We start from the raw sequence: 17,894 nt of genomic DNA, 5'->3' as shown, positions 1-17,894 counted from the left end.
TTGTTTCCTTAATTTCTCTTTCTGGTCTTTCATTTTTAGAATATAGGAATGCAAGAGATTTCTGTGCATTAATTTTGTATCCTGCAACTTTACCAAATTCATTGATTAGCTCTAGTAGTTTTCTGGTGGCCTCTTTAAGATTCTCTAGGTATAGTATCATGTCATCTGCAAACAGCAACAGTTTTACTTCTTCTTTTCCAATTTGTATTCCTTTTATTTCTTTTTCTTCTCTGATTGCTGTGGCTAGGACTTCCAAAACTATGTTGAATAATAGTGGCAAGAGTGGACATCCTTGTCTTGTTCATGATCTTAGAGGAAATGCTTTCAGTTTTTCACCATTGAAGATGATGCTTGCTGTGGTTTGTCATATATGGCCTTTATTATGTTGAGGTAGGTTCCCTCTGTGCCCACATTCTGGAGAGTTTTTAGCATAAATGGGTGTTGAATTTTGTCAGAAGCTTTTTCTGCATCTATTGAGATGACCATATGGTTTTTATTTTTTAATTTGTTAATATGGTATCACATTAATTGATTTGCATATATTGAAGAATCCTTGCATCCTTGGGCTAAATCCCACTTGATCATGGTCTATGATCCTTTTAATTGTTGTTGGATTTGATTTGCTAGTATATTGTTGAGGATTTTTGCATATATGTTCATCAGTGATATTGGTCTGTAATTTGTGTGTGTGTGTGTGTGTGTGTGTGTGTGTGATATCTTTGTCTGGTTTTGGCATCAGGGTGATGGTGGCCTCGTAGAATATGTTTAGGAGTGTTCCTCTGTCTGCAATTTTTTTTTAAATTTATTTATTTGTTTTTATTTTTGGATGTATTGGGTCTTCATGGAGGTGTGCAGGCTTCTCATTGCGGTGGCTTCTCTCATTGTGGAGCACAGGCTTTAGAGCACAGGCTCAGTAGTTGTGCACAGGCTCAGTTGCTCCGTGGCATGTGGGATCTTCCCGGCCCAGGGCTTGAACTCGTGTCCCCTGCATTGGCAGGCGGATTCTCAACCACTGCGCCACTAGAGAAGCCCTGTCGGCAATTTTTTGGAAGAGTTTGAGATGGTTGGGTGTTAGCTCTTCTCTAATGTTTGATAGAATTCGCCTGTGAAGCCATCTGGTCCTGGACTTTTGTTTCTTGGAAGATTTTTAATTACAGTTTCAATTTCATTACTTGTGATTGGTCGGTTTATATTTTCTATTTCTTCCTGGTTCAATTTTGGAAGGTTGTACCTCTCTAAGAATTTGTCCATTTCTTCCAGGTTGTCCATTTTATTGACATATAGTTGCTTCTAGTAGTCTCTTATGGTCCTTTGTATTTCTGCAGTGTCAGTTGTAATTTCTTTTTTCATTTTTAATTTTATTGATTGGAATCATCTCCCTATTTTTCCTGATGAGTCTGGCTAAAGGTTTATCAATTTTGTTTACTTCTCAAAGAACCAACTTTTAGTTTTACTATCTTTGCTATTGTTTTCTTTGTTTCTATTTCATTTATTTCTGCTCTGAGCTTTATGATTTCTTTCCTTCCACTAACTTTGTTTTTTCTTGTTCTTCTTCTTCTTCTTTCTCTAGTTGCTTTAGGTGTAAGGTTAGATTTTTATTTGAGATTTTTCTTTTTTCTTGAGGTGAGATTGAATTGCTGTAAACTTCCCTCTTAGAACTGCTTTTGCTCTGTCCTGCAGGTTTTGGGTCATTGTGTTTTCATTGTCATGTGTTTCTATGTATTTTTTGATTTCCTCTTTGATTTCTTCAGTGATCTCTTGGTTATTTAGTAGCATATGGTTTAGCCTCCATGTGTTTGTGTTTTTGTACAATTTTTTTTCCTGTAATTGATTTCTAATCTCACAGTATTGTGGTCAGATAAGATGCTTGATATGATTTCAATTTTCTTAAATTTACTGAGGCTTGATTTGTGACCCAAGATGTGATCTATCATAGAGAATGTTCTGTGTGCACTTGAGAAGAAAGTGTACTCTGCTGCTTTCAGGTGGATTGTTCTATAAATATCAATTAAGTCTATTGGGTCTATTGTGTTGTTTAAAGCTTGTGTTTTGGGACTTCCCTCGTGGTGCAGTGGTTAAGAATCCGCCTGCCAGTGCAGGGGACATGGGTTTGATCCCTGGTCTGGGAAGATCCCACATGCCGTGGAGCAACTAAGCCCGTGCGCCACACCTACTGAAGCCCGCATGCCTAGAGCCTGTGCTCCGCAACAAGAGAAGCCATCACAATGAGAAGCCCACACACCACAATGAAGAGTAGCCCCTGCTCACCACAACTAGAGAAAGCCCAAGTGTTTATTTTCTGGCTGGATGATCTGTCCATTGGTGTAGGTGGGGTGTTAAAGTCCCCTACTATGAATGTGTTACTGTCGATTTCCCCTTTTATGGCTGTTACCATTTGCCTTATGTATTGAGGTGCTTCTATGTTAGGTGCGTAAATATTTATAATTGTTATATCTTCTACTTGGAATGATCCCTTGATCATAAGGTAGTTAGTGTCCTTCCTTGTCTCTTGTAACAGTCTTTATTTTAAAGTCTATTTTATCTGATATGAGTATTGATACTCCAGCTTTCTTTTGATTTCCATTTGCATGGAATATATTTTTCTATTCCCTCACTTTCGCTGTATGTGTCCCTAGGTCTGAAGTGTGTCTCTTGTAGACAGCATATATACGGGTCTTGTTTTGTATCCATTCAGCCAGTCTGTGTCTTTTGGTTGGAGCATTTAATCCATTTACATTCAAGGTAGTTATTGATATGTATGTTCCTATTACCTTTTCTTAATTGTTTTGGGTTTGTTTTTGTGGGGTTTTTTCTTCTCTTGTGTTTTCTGCCTAGAGAAGTTCCTTTAGCATTTGTTGTAAAGCTGTTTTGGTGGTGCTGAATTCTCTTTGCTTTTGCTTGTCTGTAAAACTTTTGATTTCTCCATCAAATCTGAATGAGATCCTTGCTGGGTAGAGTAGTCTTTATTGTAGGTTTTTCCCTTTCATCACTTTAAATATACCCTGCCACTCCTTTCTGGCTTGCAGAGTTTCTGCTGAAAAATCAGCTGATAACCTTTTGTGGATCCCCTTGTATGTTATTTGTTGCTTTTCCCTTGCTGCTTTTAATATTTTTTCTTTGAATTTAATTTTTATTAGTTTAATAGGTATCTTGGCGTGTTTCTCTTTGGGTTTATTCTGTATGGGACTCTGTACTTCCTGGACCTGGGTGGCTATTTCCTTTCCCATGTCAGGGAAGTTTTTGACCATGATCTCTTCAAATATTTTCTCAGGCCCTTTCTCTTTTTCTTCTTATGGTACTCCTATAATTTGAATATTGGTGCATTTAATGTTGTCCCAGAAGTCTCTGAGACTGTCCTCATTTCTTTTCATTCTTTTTTCTTTATTCTGCTCCTCAGCGGTTATTTCCACCATTCCATCTTCCAGCTCACTTATTCATTTTTCTGCCTCAGATATTCTGCAATTGATTTTTTCTAGTGTATTTTTCATTTCAGTTATTGTGTTGCTCATCACTGTTTGTTTGTTCTTTAGTTCTTCTAGGTCCTTGTTAAACATTTTTTCTATTCTCTCCATCTGTGCCTCCATTCTGTTTCCAAGATTTGAGATCATCTTTACTATCATTATTATGAATTCTTTTTCAGGTAGGTTGCCTATTTCCTCTTCAATTATTTGGTCTTGTAGGTTTTTACCTTGCTCCTTCGTCTGTAAGGTATTTTTTCATCATCTCATTGTTTTTGATGGCTGGGGCTGTGTTCCTGTCTTGCTGGTTGCTTGGCCTGAGGACCTCTGGGAGAGCTTACATCAATTAATATTCCCTGGGGCTTGAGGTTCTTTGTTAGTCCAGAGGATCGGTTTGGATCCGGCACTCCCACCACAGGAGCTCAGGCCTGAACCCTGGCCTGGGAACCAAGAACCCACAAGCTGTGTGGAGCAGCAAAAAAAAAAAAAAAAAAAAAAAAAAGGCGACAAACAAAAAGGAGTAGAACAATAACAAAGAATAAAAAGTAAAATAAAATTAGAAAAATAAAAAGTATAATATAAAAAATAAAAATGAAACAACAACAAAGCAAAACAGAACCACAACAGCAAAAAAAAAAAAAAAAAAAGGCCAGAAAAAGCCTTGGCTGTGGGGGTGGGGGCTCAGGGCCAGGACCCTTGAGGCCGGAAGAGGCCTTGGTGGGGGGAGGGGGGCTTAGGCTCAGCACCCATGGGGCCAGAAAAGACCCAGAGGGGGGCTTAGTTTCAGGACCTGCGTGGCTGGAGGGGTTCCTGGAGGGCGAAGGTTCAGGTCCAGGACCCCAGCAGGCTGGCGAGGGCCTGAGCGGTGGGGGAGACACTGACTGCATTCCCCTCTGTTCCCCCGATCCCCCAAAGTTCTCTCCCCTTCCCTACTGATCCCCTCACCATGAGTGGGCCCCTCTGAGCATGGGAAACCCTCCCCTCCCCCAGCCGCCCCTCAGGGGCGCTGGTCCCATCCCTCCTCCACTTTTCCTCTCCCCTCCTTCCCCACCACGTCCTACCCGGTCACACGGGGATTCCTCCTGTCCCCTTAGGTGTCCGAGGTCCCCCACCAATACCTGGTAGGTGCCCTGGTTGTAAGGAGACTTGAACTCCACATCCTCCTACTCTTTCATCTTCATCCCAATAGATCTTATTTATGGGGAGGACAAACGAGTGGGAATAAAGCTGTAGCTGTTTAAGAAGCAGGTGCTATTCACATAAGCTGGGAGGGGGATGTTTAGGATTTTGTGGGTTGCACAGTGACCTTGTCCCTGTGCTTAGACACAATTATGTAGTAGCTTTGTTTTGCCTCACTCTATCATGACTTCAGATTGACTTTGCCTAATGTTCAATAGCCTATGAGATTGTTTATGTCGAGCAGAATAACTTGGCCCAGTTGTGAGGGCCAGGCCGGCTTCTAACAATACTGAGATCTAGCTTTAAGTGTCAGACTAATTCCTGGATTTCAGGACCTCCTTTTTCTTTCTTAGGCTCAAACTAGTTCTTGGGCTCTTAATCAGAGAAGGTGATGATGTAGACAGGCTGGGGTCAGGGAGGCCTTTGAGAAGGAAGGCAGGTGCCACCCAGAAGACAGAAGCAATCCTAGCAGGACTGGTGAGCAGCTGGCAGAGCCAAAGCCAGGGCAGCTTCTCTAGCCACTACATCTAGTAGGCACCAGCCTCCCTGTGACCTGGGCTGCTGACATGGACAGCGGGGGTCACTGTGGGCTCTTGGCAGAGCCATGGCTTCTGTGAATTCATTCATCCAGTCACAGTTACCACATGTGAAGCACAGAGAGTTCTTCAAAGATGACTCAGATGCAGGCCTGCTCTCAAAAGCTTTGAAATGTAGTTTAGACTCTGAAGAACCTGTGGAGAGTTTAGATTTATTTTTTCCCTTTCACTAGCAACATCCTCTCCCTCTGATAACTCCTTAACCAGATTTTTTTTTTAAATTATAGGATGCAGGCTATTAGTGGGTCATGATGGGCATTTTAAAATAATGAAATACAGGGACTTCCCTGGTGGTCCAGTGGGTAAGAATGTGAGCTCCCAATGCATGGGGCCTGGGTTCAATCCCTGGTCGGGGAACTAGATCCCGCATGCATGCCGTAACTAAGACCTGGTGCAACCTAAATAAATAAATAAAATAAAATAAATAATGAAATACAATAGAAAAAAATATCAGACACAATATGGTAAAGATACGTATGCTTTAAAATTTTTTGTGTCAAATATGTACAGAATTACAATACAACATGTATTTCTCCTTCCATGTCTCAGTCAAAAAAGTATGAAAGCCACTACTTTATATATTGACATTTCCTCTGGTGTTGTAGCTGCTTTAGTCTTCTCACTCACATCAATTGTTCTCAAATTCTAAGGAGCATAAGAATCACCACCGGAGCTTGTAAAAGCTATAATTCCCAAGCCCTTTCTACCTCCAGATATATTCAGATTCAGAAGGCTGGGTTGGGCCCAAGACACTTCATTTTTAACAAGCTTCAGATTACAATATAAATGATCCATGGACCCCACTTTGAAAAGCCCTGCTTGACCTTCACTCCATGGCCAATTTCATTCAAAACAGTAGTTCAGTGATACCCTCTACCTTGAGCCTCTACTGACAGCCTGATATCTAGAAACTGGTTGTTGGATCTTCTGACCTGGAAGTTCCACTGGCACCTTGCATTCATAGGACCCAAAATGAACTCATCTCCGTTCTCACCTCACTATTCAAATGTATTCCTCTCCCATTATTTCCCATCTTTGTGAGTGGATGCATTATCTACCCTTCCCTCACAGTCCAGGTCTCTGTGCTTCCACTGCAGGGGCCACAGGTTTGATCCCTGGTCAGGGAATTAATATCTTGGAAGCTGTGTGGCATGGCCAAAAAAACCAAAACCAAAAACCAAAAAAAAAACTTAATTAAAAAAAACAAAGGAGATTGGTTGAAGATGGTAGAGTAGAAAGACATGTGCTCACTCCCTCTTGGGAGAGCACCGAAATCACAACTAACTGCTGGACAATCATCGACAGGAAGACACTGGAACTCACCAAGAAAGATACCCCACATCCAAAGACAAAGGAGAAGCCGCAATGAGATGGTAGGAGGGGTGCAATCACAATAAAATCAAATCCCGTAACTGCTGGGTGGGTGACTCATGAACTGGAGAACACTTATACCATAGAAGTCCACCCACTGGAGTGAAGGTTCTGAGCCCCATGTCAGGCTTCCCAACCTGGTGGTCCGGCAATGGGAGGAGGAATTCCTAGAGAATCAGACTTTGAAGGCTAGCGGGATTTGATTGCATGACTTTGACAGGATTGGGGGAAACAGAGATTCCACTATTGGAGGGCACACACAAAGTAGTGTGCACATCAGGACTCGGGAAGGAGCAGTGACCCCATAGGAGACTGAACCAGACCTACCTGCTAGTGTTGGAGGGTCTCCTGCAGAGGCGGGGGGTGGCTGTGACTCACCATGGGGACAAGGACATTGGCAGCAGAAGTTCTGGGAAGTACTCCTTAGCGTGAGCCCTCCCAGAGTCTGCCATTAACCCAACCAAAGAGCCCGGGTAGGCTCCAGTGCTGGGTCACCTCAGGCCAAACAACCAACAGGGAGGGAACCCAGACCCACCCATCAGCAGACAAGTGGATTAAAGTTTTACTGAGCTCTGTCCACCAGAGCAACGCCCAGCTCTACCGACCACCAGTCCCTCCCATCAGGAAGCTTGCGCAAGCCTCTTAGATAGCCTCATCCACCAGAGGGCAGACAGCAGAAGCAAGAAGAACAATTCTGCAGCCTGTGGAATGAAAACCACATTCACAGAAAGACAAACAAAATGTAAAGGCAGAGGACTATGTACCAGACGAAGGAACAAGATAAAACCCCAGAAAAACAACTAAATGAAGTGGAGATAGGCAACCTTCCAGAAAAAGAATTCAGAATAATGATAGTGAAGATGATCCAGGACCTCAGAAAAAGAATGGAGGCAAAGATCGAGAAGATGCAAGAAATGTTTAACAAAGACCTAGAAGAATTAAAGAGGAAACACCTAGAAGAATTACAGAACAAACAAACAGAGATGAACAATACAATAACTGAAATGAAAAATACACTAGAAGGAATCAATAGCAGAATAACTGAGGCAGAAGAACGGATAAGTGACCTGGAAGACAGAATGGTGGAATTCACTGCCACGGAACAGAATAAAGAAAAAAGAATGAAAAGAAATGAAGACAGCCTAAGAGACCTTTGGGACAACATTAAACGCAACAACGTTCGCATTATAGAGGTCCCAGAAGGAGAAGAGAGAGAGAAAGCACCTGAGAAAATATTTGAAGAGATTATAGTCAAAAATGTCCCTAACATGGGAAAGGAAATAGCCACCCAAGTCCAGGAAGTGCAGAGAGTCCCAGGCAGGATAAACCCAAGGAGAAACATGCTGAGACACATAGTAATCAAATTGACAAAAATTAAAGACAAAGAAAAATTATGAAAGCAAGAAGGGCAAAACGACCAATAACATACAAGGGAACTCACATAAAGTTAACAGCTGATTTCTCAGCAGAAACACGACAAGCCAGGAGGAAGTGGCACAATATATTTAAAGCAACGAAAGGTAAGAACCTACAACCAAGATTACTTTACCCGGCAAGGATCTCATTCAGATTCAATGGAGAAATCAAAAGCTTTACAGACAAGCAAAAACTAAGAGAATTCAGCACTACCAAACCAGCTCTACAACAAATGCTAAAGGAACTTCTCTAAGTGGGAAACACAAGAGAAGAAACGGACCTACAAAAACAAATCCAAAACAATTAAGAAAATGGTAATAGGAACATACATATTGATAATCACCTTAAACATGAATGGATTAAATGCTCCAACCAAAAGACACAGGCTTGCTGAATGGATACAAGACCCATATATATGCTGTCTACAAGAGACCCACTTCAGACTTAGGGACACGTACAGTGGAAGTGAGGGGATAGAAAAAGATATTCCATGCAAATGGAAATCAAAAGAAATCTGGAGTAGCAATACTTGTATCAGATAAAATAGACTTTAACATAAAGACTGTTACGAGAGACAAGGAAGGACACAAAATAATGATCAAGGGATCAATCCATGAAGAAGATATAACAATTCTAAATATATATGCACCCAACATAGGAGCACCTCAATACATAAGGTAACTGCTAACAGCTATAAAAGAGGAAATCCACAGTAACACAGTAGTAGTGGGGAACTTTAACACCTCACTTACACCAATGGACAGATCATCCAGAGAGAAAATTAATAAGGAAACACAAGCTTTAAAATCACACAATAGTCCAGGTAGATTTAATAGATATTTATAGGACATTTCATCCAAAAACAGCAGCTTACAGTTTCTTCTCAAGTGCACACAGAACATTCTCCTGGATAGATCACATCTTGGGTCACAAATCAAGCCTCGGTAAATTTAAGAAAATTGAAATTACATCAAGCATCTTTTCCGACCACAACACTATGAGATTAGAAATCAATTACAGGGAAAAAAACGTAAAAAACACAAAAACATGGAGGCTAAACAGTACGTTACTAAATAACCAAGAGATCACTGAAGAAATCAAAGAGAAAATCAAAAAATACCTAGAGACAAATTGCAATGAAAACACGACAATCCAAAATGTATGGGATGCAGCAAAAGCACTTCTAAGAGGGAAGTTTATAGTTATACAAGCCTACCTCAAGAAACAAGAAAAATCTCAAATAAACGATCTAACCTTACATCTAAAGGAACTAGAGAACGAAGAACAAAAAACACCCAAAGTTAGCAGAAGGAAAGAAATCATAAAGACCAGAGCAGAAATAAATGAAATAGAAACAAAGAAAACAATAACAAATATCAATAAAACTAAAAGCTAGTTCTTTGAGAAGATAAACAAAATTGATAAACCATTAGCCAGACTCATCAAGAAAAAGAGGGAGAGGACTCAAATCAATAAAATTAGAAATGAAACAGAAGAAGTTACAACAGACACCGAAGAAATACAAAGCATCCTAAGCGACTATGACAAGCAACTCTATACCAATAAAATGGACAACCTGAAAGAAATTGACAAATTTGTAGAAGGTATAACCTTCCAAGACTGAACCAGGAAGAAATAGAAAATATGACCAGACCAATCACAAGTGATGAAATTGAAACTGTGATTAAAAATCTTCCAACAAACAAAAGCCCAGGACCAGATGGCTTCACAGGTGAATTCTATCAAATATTTAGAGAAGAGCTAACACCCATCCTTCTCAAACTCTTCCAAAACATTGCAGAGGAAGGAACAGTCCCAAACTCATTCTATGAGGCCACCACCATCACTCTGATACCAAAACCAGACCAAGATACTATAAAAATGAAAATTACAGACCAATATCACTGAAGAATATAGATGCAAAAATCCTCAACAAAATACTGGCAAACAGAATCCAACAACACATTAAAAGTATCATACACCATGATCAAGAGGGACTTATCCCAGGGATGCAAGGATTCTTCAATATATGCAAATCAATCAATGTGATACACCATATTAACAAACTGAAGAAGAAAAACCATATGATCATCTCAATAGATGCAGAAAAAGCTTGTGACAAAATTCAACACCCACTTATGATAAAAACTCTCCAGAATGTGGGCATAGAGGAAACCTACCTCAACATAATAAAGGGCATATACGACAAACCCACAGCAAACATCATTCTCAATGGTGAAAAACTGAAAGCATTTCCTCTAAGATCAGGAACAAGACAAGGATGTCCACTCTTGCCACTATTATTCAACATAGTTTTGGAAGTCCTAGCCATGGCAATCAGAGAAGAAAAAGAAATACAAATTGGAAAAGAAGAAGTAAAACTGTTGCTGTTTGCAGTAAAACTGTTGCTGTTTGCAGTAAAACTTTGCTGTTTGCAAAGAGAATCCTAAAGAGGCCACCAGAAAGCTACTAGAGCTAATCAATGAATTTGGTAAAGTTGCAGGATACAAAATTAATGCAAAGAAATCTCTTGCATTCCTATACACTAATGATGAAAGATCTGAAAGAGAAATTAAGGAAACACTCCCGTTTACCACTGCAGCAAAAAGAATAAAATACCTAGGAATAAAGCCACCTAGGGAGACAAAAGACCTATATGCAGAAAACTATAAGACAATGATGAAAGAAATTAAAGGTGATACAAACAGATGGAGAGATATACCATGTTCTTGGATTGGAAGAATCAATATTGTGAAAATGACTATACTACCCAAAGCAATCTACAGATTCAATGCATTCCCTATCAAATTACCAATGGCATTTCTTACGGAACTGGAACAAAAAAATCTTAAAATTTGTATGGAGACACAAAAGACCCCGAATAGCCAAAGCAGTCTTTAGGGAAAAAACGGAGCTGGAGGAATCAGACTCCCTGGATTCAGACTATACTACAAAGCTATAGTAATCAAGACAATATGGTACTGGCACAAAAACAGAAACATAGATCAATGGAACAAGATAGAAACCCCAGAGATAAACCCACGCACCTATGCTCAACTAATCTATGACAAAGGAGGCAAGGATATACTATGGAGAAAAGACAGGCTCTTCAATAAGTGGTGCTGGGAAAACTGGACAGCTACATGTGAAAGAATGAAATTAGAACACTCCCTAACACCATCCACAAAAATAAACTCAGAATGGATTACAGACCTAAATGTAAGACCGGACACTATAAATCTCTTAGAGGAAAACATAGGAAGAACACTCTTTGACATAAATCACAGCAAGATCTTTTTTGATCCACCTCCTAGAGTAATGGAAATAGAAACAAAAATAAACAAATGGGACTTAATGAAACTTCAAAGCTTTTGCACAGCAAAGGAAACCATAAGCAAGATGAAAAGACAACCCTCAGCATGGGAGAAAATATTTGCAAACAAATCAATGGACGAAGGATTAATCTCCAAAATATATAAACAGCTCATGCAGCTCAATATTAAAAAAACAAACAACACAATCCAAAAATGGGCAGAAGACCTAAATAGACGTTTCTCTAAAGCAGACATACAGATGGCCAAGAAGCACATGAAAAGCTGCTCAACATCACTAATTATTAGAGAAATGCAAATCAAAACTGCAATGAGTTATCACCTCACACCTGTTAGAATGGGGATCATCAGAAAATCTACAAACAACAAATGCTGGAGAGGGTGTGGAGAAAAGGGAAGCCTCTTGCACTGTTGGTGGGAATGTAAATTTATACAGCCACTATGGAGAACATTATGTAGTTTCCTTAAAAAATGAAAAATAGCACTACCATATGACCTAGCAATCCCACTGCTGGACATATACCCTGAGAAAAACCATAATTCAAAAACAGTCATGTACCACAATGTTCATTGAAGCTCTATTTACGATAGCCAGGACATGGAAGCAACCTAAGTGTCCATTGACAGATGAATGGGTAAAGAAGATGTGGCACGTATATACAATGGAATATTACTCAACCATAAAAGGAAGCGAAATTGAGCTATTTGTAGTGAGGTGGATGGACCTAGAGTCTGTCATACAGAGTGAATAAGTCAGAAAAAGAAAAACAAATACCATATGCTAACACATATATATGGCATCTAAAAAAAAAAAAAGGTTCTGAAGAACCTAGGGGCACGACAGGAATAAAGATGCAGATGTAGAGAATGGACTTGAGGACACAGGAAGCGAGAAGGGTAAGCTGGGACGAAGTGAGAGAGTGGCATGGACATATATACACTACCAAATGTAAAATACATAGCTAGTGGAAAGGAGCCACATAGCACAGGGAGATCAGCTCAGTGCTTTGTGACCACCTAGAGGGATGGGATAGAGAGGGAGGGAGGGAGATGCAAGAGGGAGGAGATATGGGGATATATGTATATGTATAGCTGATTCACTTTGTTATAAAGCAGAAACTAACACACCATCGTAAAGCAATTATACTCCAATAAAGATGTTAAAGAAAAAAAAAAAGACACATGCACCCCAAAGTTCATTGCAGCACTATTTACAATATCCAGGTCATAGAAGCAACCTAAATGCCCATCGACAGATGAATGGATAAAGACGATGTGGTACATATATACAATGGAATATTACTTAGCCATAAAAAGGAATGAAATTGGGTCATTTGTAGAGACGTGGATGGATCTAGAGACTGTCATACAGAATGAAGTAAGTCAGAAAGAGAAAAACAAATATCATATATTAAGCATATATGTGGAACCTAGAAAAATGGTACAGATGAACTGGTTTGCAGGGCAGAAATAGAGACACAGATGTAGAGAACAAATGTATGGACACCAAGGGGGGAAAGTGGCGGGGGTGGTGGGGTGGTGGTGAGATGAATTGGGAGATTGGGATTCACATATATACACTAATATGTATAAAATAGATAAGTAATAAGAACTTGCTCTATAAAAAAAAAAATAAATTTTAAATGATAAAAAATAATAAAAATAAAGGAGAGAGAGGAGTCCAAGACGACCCCTAGATTTAAGCCTAGGTGTGCCACCTGTGCAGCCACACAGGGCCCCACACTTAGAAGCGCCCTGCATTTGGTTGAGGTTCTGCTGCCGCCAACTTGACATTCTTAATAATTTTTGAACAAGGGACTTGACATTTTTATTTTGCACCGAGCCCTGCAAATTATGTAGCCAATCCTGCCTAGGAACCTAGAGCCCGGTGGTGATTTTAATGGAAATAAGTTAGCGAAATGAACAGGCAGGTCTGGGTAAAAGATGAGCTGGGTTTCTACACCTGAGTGTGAGCTGTCTGTAACTCAAGTCATCAAGTGGAGAAGTCCAATGGGCAGCTGCAAATGTGAGCAAGAATAGAGAAGACAGGTCAATATAGAAGATAAGTAATGTGGGGTCATCCAAGTAGAAGTAACAGGTAAAGCCCTAAGAGGGAATTAGATAGCCAGGAAAGAGAGTATAGAGTGAGAGAGAAAGAGATGGGACAGGACTTTAAGAGACAACAGCATTGGGACTTCCCTGGTGGTCTAGTGGTTAAGACTCCGTGCTCCCAATGCAGGGGGCATGGGTTTGATCCCTGGTCAGGGACCTAGATCCTGCATACCGCCACTCAAAGATCCTGCATGCCACAACTAAAAGATCCCACATACCGCAACGAAGAACCTGCATGCTGCAACTAAGACCCAGCACAGCCAAATAAATAAATATTTTTTAAAAAAGAAAGAAAGAACATCATTAAAGAAGTGAGAAGTATGAGAAGAAGCATCAGTAAAGGCACAGCAGAAATCTAGAAGCCAAACCAAGTCAGTAAAAATACTGGGGAAAGGAGATGAACCTGATAGGGACATGCAGGACCTTAGAGTAGGGAAGGTAGAAGCAGAGAAGCCAATTAGTGACAGAACACATGGCAAAGACTGAAATCCAAGGAATTTCAATACATTCATTTTAGTTTTGAACATTTACTGATTTTAAAAATAATATAAAAATCACCCATTATTTCACTATTCAGACAAACTCTATTAGCATTTTGGTGAATTTCCTTCCAATACTGGTTCTCAACATAGTTTTCTTCCATATTTTTTCTCTACAAAAAGTTTACAAATATTCTTTCCATCTACATTTCTTCCACCAATTTGAGACCATATTACATGTACATTCTATATCCTACATTTTTTTACTTAACATTATATCTGATCATTTCCTATATTAAAAGCATAATTCCCTGGGTGCATAGCATTAAAAAATGTTATGAGATCAATTTTAAAATATCATGGAAAAAAACCTTAAATGCTTCTAATTCTTTCCTATAATCTCACCCATCCCATCAAATGATTTCATATTTTAGTGTTTCTTTTTGACTTCAAACTTTACGGACATCATCACTTTTAGATAACTGAGGTGATAGGATAGATAGTTCTTTTTTAAATTTTTTTTCTTATTTAGCAGATACCAGCTTATTTGACAGTGCATGATCCAAATCATCTGATACTCCACAGCCAGTAAGATTTCCTGCTTCCCTATTACAAAACATTGGATACCTTGAAAACAGTTAATTCAAGGTGCTTGTTACTTTTCTCGTACGTCTGGAATTAAACAGGTTTCTCCGTGTAGCACACGTTTCACATTCACCAAAGGCTTTGGGGACGGGGGAAATGGGGCTTGTAACTGCCCCCCTGAACCACAGGCATTTAATGTTAAAGGATAAAGCACAGTAGAGTCACCCCGCAGACATTCCTGTGTGTTTAGATTGCTGAACTTGAGCATACCATCACTGACCCAAGTGGGATTCATCATAACAATGTAAAAGACCCTGATTTCCTTGACAAAAAGAAATGCAGTATGAATATAAAGACTCATCACCACCACCACCCCAATCCTTTTCTGAAAATAATACATAAGAGAACAGTTATTGTACATGGTTAGTATCACCCAAGGTTCACAAATGGAAAAAAATAGGTAAAAAATCATCAGTCATAAATTCTCACTATGAAATCACAACAGAATCTGATATATTCAGAGAATCTGTGAGCGGGAGAGAGCCTCAGAAATCGTGTTATATATCCCTTCACTGGACAGATGAGGTCACTGAGGCCCAGGAAGGTCAAGTGTGGGACTCTGGGGTCTAACCGCAGGGGGAGAAGGCAGGCCTCCTGAAGCCTAGCTCAGGGTGCCCTCCACTTCCTTCCTCTTTTAAAGACTCTCAAAGGTAACGTGAAATACACCACACGATAAACCACACATGCTGATGCAAGTCAGCGATTTGGTCTGGCAATGGCGTTCCTTTGGCCATCGGGCAGGCATGTAACCCACCTCGGGGCGGGAATTCTTCACACGAGATTGTTCAGCGTTCTGATGGAAGCCGTGTGCAGGTTACACACGACTTCTCGGATTCGGGAAGGCTCTTCTTGGCTCTTAGCCGGTGGTGGGCAGGCGGTCGGCTGCTCAGCGGAATCTCGGATTCGAAGCGGAGCTGTCGGGTGTGTTCTGGCTTCGAGCAGCACAGCGACACCTATAGGCAGTAGGATTTATGGCGCACGTAGGATCCACCTTTCTTCAACCGGTCTTTCCCAGAAGGGGAAAGCCTTTTGGGTTAATCGTTTCTTCAACAGAATGGTGAACGGTCCACCAGTCTGAAGTCCACTCTCAGGCGTCCCTACTATATTGCATAAGCCATAACCATTGGGAGGAAAGGCGTCAACAGGCGCGGTTCCTCGGAAAGCCATCCGCTCTGGTGTTGGTCACAGGAAACTCACCCTGCCAGAAGTTGGTATAATGTTGGCTTTCCGGCTGCAGTTTGTTGCCTCAGGGGAAAAGTCTATTTTACAGGCCTCGTCGACAGCTGTATTCTCACTCAGCTTCCATGGGCAACCACTTCCCCATCCACGTGCAGTAGGAGACGTGATGATCTGGCCCGTGTAGAACAGTAGAGTTGGGCCCTTCTGGGTGTCTCCAGTTAGTGCCTTTAACAGGTAACCACTAGGGAGCAGCTGCAACTGCCTGTTGGATATTAGACTTCACTTGCTCACTCAACATTTCTTCAAAGACAAAGGAGTCACCGAACTTCTCAGCCTCTGTCAGCTAGCCAGCTGAGTTCACAAATTCTCAAATTCAGCATTACTGACTTCATAGGCATCCATGTAAAAGACATCAATAGCAACTCTCCTCGCAAGTGCTTCCCCATCCTACTTTACCTGAGGATCATTGGTGCCCACTGTAAATACTCCGGCAGGGATGGGGATCACCTTGGAGCGTAGGAACGGCGGCTCTCTGGGGACCGAGCCCCGGACATTGGCCTCCCGGTGCGCTGCCGCCGAGCTGCCATGGGCCCCGGGCCGCTGGGGAGTGCCAGAACCCCAGGAGCCTGCGAGGGAAGCCGCGCCCGAAGCCTCTCCCCGGCCCCTTCGCCCCCCTCCCCCACGCGCTGCCCGGCCCAAGAGCAGCGGCAGAAGGACGAGCTAGATACAGTTTTAAATATTGTTTTTCTTTCACGTTATTTTACAAACATGGTTTCACGTTTCTCCATGTTCTGGTAGCTGCAAGCTGTTTTGTAATCTTAGTATATAGTATAGTATTTAATAATTTAAGCACTCATTAGTGGATTGTTTGCAGCCCTTTTAAGTCCCAATGACGTAAGTATTTTAGTACACATAGATATTTTTTTTCTTTTGTTCTATTTCTGGGTTTTAAATTCCTAGATGAGAGACTGGGTCAAAGCAAACTAGCTGGCTCTTGCTAAGTGTGACCTAAGTGTGCCTCTCGAAGGATTATGGCAGTTTACCTGGCCACTAGCCAGGTGTGAATGTATCTGTTGTTACCCAAAGCTTGGACCAGCGCTGGGTATTTAATTTTTACTCTGTTTAATGGCTGTTAATTGGAACCATACTATGCTTACAGTCTTTAATTTGCATTTCCCTAATTACTAAGGAATTGAGTCTTTTTTAAAATACACATGTTTATTGTTTGTTTTTCCTCTTAGGTGCCTACTCAATTCAAAGCAACAGACATATTTTGAGTGCCCACTCTGTGCCAAGAGCTGTGTGCATCCCTCAGAGGGGGAGTGACCTAACAAAAACGACCCTTTGAGATAGGGTGTGGGAGCCAGGATAGTATAGGAAATATATGGTTAACTGTACTCCCTCGGTAGAAGCACAATCCTGGAAGGCTGTTTGGGCAAAGTCCTGTGGACGGAAGACAAAGAAGAGAAGGGTTGTCCCTGTCTGAAAAAGATTAGGCTTTTGCAGGGTAAGTGACTTCAGAGCTAGGGCGGAACAATAAGATTTGTCCAGGTGAGAAAATGATGTGTGGGGAGAGGGAACAATACGGAGAGAGGTAAAGGAGCTGAAAAGTCTGAAAATATGGTGCTGTGTTATGGGGTTGCAACTCTTCCATTATAGCTAAAATGTGGAACGCTGCGGCTGAAGGATGGTGGGACATTGGCTATAAAGAAAGAGTTAGGGCTAACCTCAGGAATCTGACTTTGTCCTGAAGATTTTTTTGTTCTTAAAGAAGAATGACATGATCTAATGTATGTTTTAGAAAGACCTTTCTGGTAGCTAATGAGAGGTAGACATATTCCTTGCATTTATGGAGCTCAAGGACTAGTAGGGGAAACAAGTATTAATCAAGAAATCATAATTATAAACTCTCATTGAACGAAAGAAATGCCATGCTATGAGAGCAATTTATATATAACAGGAGTAGCAGACCAAGTCCAAATGTCAGGGAAGGTTTCCCCTAGGAAATAATTTCTGGAGGTTTTTCTTCTTCTTCCCTTCTTACACACACCCCTCCCTCAAGCCTCACCATTAAACTTCACAGGGAAAGGCAATGTAAAATATCTTTATTTGAGAGAAACCCAGGAC

The 17,894-nt window shown here is 40.9% G+C and overlaps 1 pseudogene; it reads right to left on the bottom strand.

The window, feature by feature from the left end:
* Nucleotides 1-15,444: 15,444 nt before the first annotated feature.
* On the bottom strand, nucleotides 15,445-16,555 carry LOC137209500 (formylglycine-generating enzyme pseudogene; annotated as a pseudogene).
* Nucleotides 16,556-17,894: the final 1,339 nt, after the last annotated feature.

Source organism: Pseudorca crassidens, chromosome 16 (assembly GCF_039906515.1).
Source record: "Pseudorca crassidens isolate mPseCra1 chromosome 16, mPseCra1.hap1, whole genome shotgun sequence".
Classification (NCBI taxonomy): Eukaryota; Metazoa; Chordata; class Mammalia; order Artiodactyla; family Delphinidae; genus Pseudorca; species Pseudorca crassidens.
This window is presented reverse-complemented; position numbering and strand designations above follow the sequence as displayed.